The sequence below is a fragment of the Bidens hawaiensis genome, unplaced genomic scaffold, assembly GCF_021521415.1.
Source record: "Bidens hawaiensis isolate Kalapana, Puna unplaced genomic scaffold, B.hawaiensis_p1.1 tig00013519_1, whole genome shotgun sequence".
In the NCBI taxonomy this organism is placed as follows: domain Eukaryota; kingdom Viridiplantae; phylum Streptophyta; class Magnoliopsida; order Asterales; family Asteraceae; genus Bidens; species Bidens hawaiensis.
The window spans coordinates 625,125-631,124 of NW_027492147.1; positions in this window are offsets into that span (position 1 = coordinate 625,125).

Sequence of the window (6,000 nt, forward strand, 5' to 3'; positions counted from 1 at the left end):
TCCTGTTCATTCTTCATCTTTATTTTTATAACTATACTAAAAACACAATTTTTTCTCTCTTATTTTTAATTAAATAATATTTTTCATTTCTATAACTATACATTTCTATAACTATAAACAGTAGCATTTTCTCTCTTATCCTCTCACAATCACTTTTAATCATTTCTAAAATATGAAAAAATCTCTCACATAATTTGGAGAATAGATTAGGAATGCTCCTAGTCATAACATCATATATATATATATATATATAAGGGAAGTATAGAATGAAAACCTACTTGAGTTGTGAAAACCTATGTAACATCGTTTTTTTAACACATGTAATATATATTATAACATTTAATACAAAACATCAAAAACTAAAAAAAATTGTTTTGCTATTTTTTAACAATTTTTTACTAATTTTTATATATGTTTTCAGGAGAGAGAAAAAATTATATTTATATTTACATTTTTTATTCACTTTAATTGTGGACCAAAAGATTTCAACTTTAATTAAAAATATGTGATTGAAAATGGATTTCTAGAGTTTTCACAACTCAAGAGGATTTTTAATTGAACCTTACCTTATATATATATATATATAATACATAAATCATGGGCAAATTAAGACACCTCTTTTTCAAGTAATTTACAACTTATAATGCATAATGCACACATTATATAGCATGTAAGATAAGGACAAACTTGTCCATTAAAAAATATGACTATAAATAGTTACAACATTACCCCCTCAACTTTAATAAGCTTTTGTAAATTTAAGATATAGTTACAACTTTGGACCTTTATCTTTACCAATGTATTTATTTTAAATTTAATTGTTAACCAACTTCCCACCAACGGTTTTCCAGCGGCCGTAACTTTTTCATATGTTAATATTCTTTTAAGAAAATTACACCATAAAAATGAGCATTTTATTGTCTTTAATTTGGGTTTGGTATTGCTATAGTTTATTCTAATTAAAATTAGGATGTTACGTATGGGTGTTCACAATTCGGTTTTAACAGCTTCTAAGTTAAGCAATAAGTCAAACCGTTGGTTCATATTTTTTCATTGAAAACCGAAACTGAATCGTTACTAATGATTTGGTTTCACACATTGAGCTTCAATAATAAGTTTACCGACCGGCCCGGTTTTATATGGCCAATTTTCAGTATAAAGCATAAACCAAACCGTTTGCTATGGTTTGAACATTCTGAAACCAGCTGACCAAAAGTGATGATCGGTTTAAACATTTTTAAGGTTTCAAACGAACCTTGAACATCCGTAATTTTTACATGATTACTAGAATTTTCGTTTCCCGCCGCATCGCACGACCATCCATCTATACTATTTATAATGTAGCACTCATGGGCAAGTTAAGACACTAGATTTTTAAGTAATTTACAATACTCAAAGCTTTATGTACACCCTATAAAGCATGTAGCATAGGGGCAAAGTTGTCCACTATAAAATATGTTTTACGTAAATTCAATTTGTTAGAAAATAGTTACGAAATTGGCCCTTAAACTTTACTAACCTTTTATAAATTTAAGAAATTGTTACAACTTTTAGCCCTCATCTTTACTCATGTATTTGGCAGGTTTATATATTTTCTTATTTTTCTTCTATATCTCTAAATATATTACGTTTAAGGAAAAAACAGAGCTTACCGATGCATCGTACTTATTTTTGTCGACATTTCCATATAAAATTTATTCAATAATGAGGTACGGTTTATAATGTACAAGTCACTAAAGCATTATTGTACAATTCAAATATGTAACTATAAATCAATAAAATATTTAAACACATAAATATGCATTAAAGTATAACCCATGTTATGTTTTAGTTTATAAAATCTGAAATTATAAATTTATCCTCTATTTATACAACTCACATTAAAACAACAAAGCAATAAAGTCAACTCAAATTAATGTTGTACGAATTTGTAACGGCTTCACAAAAAGTATGAAGGCGAAACTTAAACCGTGGGCATAACCGTTAACAACGGGTTTTCATCGAAAACCAAAAACGACCGACCAGAAGTTAATGGAAAAAATTAACCGTGAAATCAAGCCATTGACCAGCTTGAACGGTTTTACAGTTTTAAATCAAACAACGAACACCCATAAACTTGTTACATGATTACCAGGGTATGTGTTTCCCGCTGCATCGCGCGGGCACCCGCCTAGTATATATATATATATATATATATATATATATATATATATATATATATATTAATATGGGAGATTTCTTTTGAGAACCACTTTTAATTTTAAGAACTCAAGGTAACAATTTTCTTTTTGAATTTTTTTTACACATACGTAATATATGCAGGTTACATATACGTAAAAAAATTACAGAATTTTTTACGAACCGAGTCGATTTATTACATAGGTGTAACGAACGTTTAAATTAGTGTAATCACTGTACATCTTTATTCTCTTTCCTATTTTAATTTTTTAATCACATTTAATCTTAACCACATAATCTAATCTATTTAATTAAATATGTGGTAAAGAATGAATTTTTTAAGTTAAAACTCAACAGGGTTCTCAAATTATCCCTTCCTATATATATATATATATATATATATATATATATATATATATAGTTAAGATAAAACAAAAACCACTTGAGTTGTGAAAACTCTAGAAACTCATTCTCAACCATATGTTTTTAATTAAAGTTTGAATCTTGTGATTTACAATTAAACTTAATAAAAACATTTTTTTTTTGAATTTTCGATGGTTTGTATTAAATACAACATATATTACATACTAGTTTGAGACCCGTGTATTACACGGGGAATTAATAAAAATTATAATATTTAAATATTAAGCAAAACACAATCAATAAAACATAACACAATTATCATATATTATTAATACAATTACAACTTACATTAAAATTGAAGGAATTACAAAACAAACATTACACACCTATTTTACAAATAAGAAAAATTTCCTTGTGCACTACATACGTGGTTGTATTGGTCAGATTACCTTGTTTATCAAGAATCATAATCTTTAGCCCACACCTGCTTGTAACTCTTGATAAGGCGACATATAGCTGTCCATGTGAGAACACGGGTTCTTTCAAGTACAAACCAACCCTAGATAATGATTGACCTTGGTTTTTGTTTATGTTTATCGCAAAACATACTGCAGGGAAAACTGTCGTCTTTGAAACTTATATGCTATTTTGTTGTCTGTTGGAGTCAGTGGTGATCTATGGATCAAAACTCTATGTCCAATGTTAGTTCCAGAAATAATTTTTGCTTCAACTACACGAGTACCTAAAGATATAATTTGTAGTCGAATACAATTACGTAAGCCTTCTTTCTGGTTAAGATTTCTAAGGAGCATAACAGGAACACCGGTTTGAACCCGATATTACAAAAACCGGTTTGTAGTTATAAACCACCGGGTTAGGACCGATTTGGATTTTTTTTTAGCTAAAACCGGTTTGACAAAAACAGGTTTCATCCGATTTAAAACCCGTTTGTAGCTCAAAACTAATTTATAGCTCACATATCATATCCATTTATAGCTCATTGGCCATTCCATGTAATGCCCCATTGAAAAATCAATTTATGTAAAGGAAAATATGGTTGTAATTATAATAATGATATTAACAATTGCTTATGTTACAATAAGAGAGATATTTTGGAACCGGTTAGTCAAAACCCGGTTTAAAACCCGTCTGCCTATATACGTTAGCTTCAAAACTAATTTATAGCTCACATATCATATCCATTTATAGCTCATTAACCATTCCATGCAATGCCCGGTTGAAATTTGGAAATCAATTTATTGTAAAGGAAAATAGGAAATATCAATTGGAAATCAATATATGGTAATTAGTTCTAGCCGTAATGGCAGTATCAATACATAGATACCAACACTGATCGGATAATATCAATTGACGTAAGTGTTGGTTGACGTACGTGAAGGCCCAAAAACATATGGTAAGAAAAAGATTCTTGGTAATGCTTTGGTTGACAGTTTCTCAAGGTTATAAAAAAAGATGATGATATATACAATCGGTCAAAACTTCTTTATAAAATATAGGCCTTTAAAGTGTAGAGAACTGGACATTCAATGAACTGCTCGGGTTTAAAATTGGTTTGTGCACCTCTAGTAACAAATGTGTCGACTACTATTTTAAAAAGGAAGCGGTAAATAGCAAATGTTGTTTAATAATTTATTGTTGTTGTATAATAAAGGAAAATAACTAAAATGAAAAGTGACATACCTTTACACTAAATGTGTCAACGGACACACCAACAATGATGGAGTCAGATTCTTGATGCTATTGAATGAATTAAATAAACAAATTTAAGTAAAACTAAACAAATCAGAATATCAGTTGATTTGAAATTGGAAATAATTCTTCATTATAAAGTGTTGATTGGCCATGGAAAGTTTAAAATATCAATTGAAAAAGTGTTAGTTCACCATTCTTTTAGGCAATTAGCAAACCAAGGATAGGATAATAATAAGCTATTGACGAAAATAAAAGATCATTCCTTTTGAAAATTAAAGTTGAAATCCAAGCATTAGTGAAAAATAATTGAATAGAAAAAATTCCAATGTAAGGCCCCGAACCCCGGGAACCCCACAGTTGGTAATCATTGAAAACACTTGTAAAAATATTTAAACTTAAAAATGATTCATTTCATTAAAATAAGCAATTCAGAGTATAATTCAGCGGAAAACATAAATAATAAAATAAGTTCCCAAAAACCGGGAATTTTGCCCAAAATCAACATAGTTATCTTTAAATAAGAACCTTTAAAAATAAATGTTTAATAGTAAAACTTCAATTCCTGTATGCCCTTCACCGTCCAAGTAGCTTCGTGCACGTCCAAGCGATAAGCCATCCTCTTCCTAACCTGAAACTCACACTAACATGCACACAAAGTCAGCTTGAGCTGAGTGAGTTCAAGGTTTAAGTAAATAATATTAGTAGTAATAGTTATGATAGTCATACCAAAAGTTTTAAAAAGTAAAAGGGTGCATCCATCAAATCATCATTACCGAAAACTAAACATCCTCAAACATACATATACAAAATGTATATGTAAACATCTTTTCAATTACATCTCTATATATATAACAGTATATATATAACATCCACGTATAGCATCAGGGTCGAGCAAACGTACAACCCAAACACGTAACATCAGTGCATGCAAACACAAAGTAGGCATACACAACATCAGTAGTCGAAACGACTACAACATCGCCAAATATAGGCCAAGCAATAATGTATATACATATATATATATATATATATATATATTTAACATCCCAAGGCCTACCATATGCTAGCAAGCCTATATAAATTCGTTTAAAAACATTTCATCATGTAAGAAAACACTTAGGTGTGCATGCTAGCCCAAAAGTAAAAAAGAGTAAAAAGGGCAACATAAACTCACCTGAAATCAATCGAACACCTGCAACGAGCTAGGAAATCCCTAAGTGCACAATCACAAGCAAGGGCCTATAAATTATACACAACACGTTACTAAACTAGACCGTAAGAATACTCTTGCCTAATGGGTCGTTCAAGCCCAACACTTTGGCCCAAGGCCCAACACTTGGCCCGAGGCCCAACACTTGGCCCAAGGCCCAAGGGTAATCAAATCGGGTCGAATGCGCGTGTAATAAACCTTAAAACCATTTGTTAAACGAATCAGCCCCAAATGGACCAAATTCCATTTTAAATCTTTTCATTCATCAAGATTATGTCACCCGAGTTGATAGGGTTGACGGTTCCTTTTTACAACTCTTACTTTAACATTTAAACGAAAATTCAGGCACCGTGACTCGATTGACGAAGCACTAACCACAACAGCCCCGAGCATCAAAAAAATAATTTTTTCCACAGCCCTTAAACCCCCAGGGCTGTACAAACTGATTCGGTCGGTCATCCGATCAATTAACGCATCAAACTCAACAATTGACAATCCTACACCCGGTAAACCCTAGTTTTCGAACTAAAATCGAT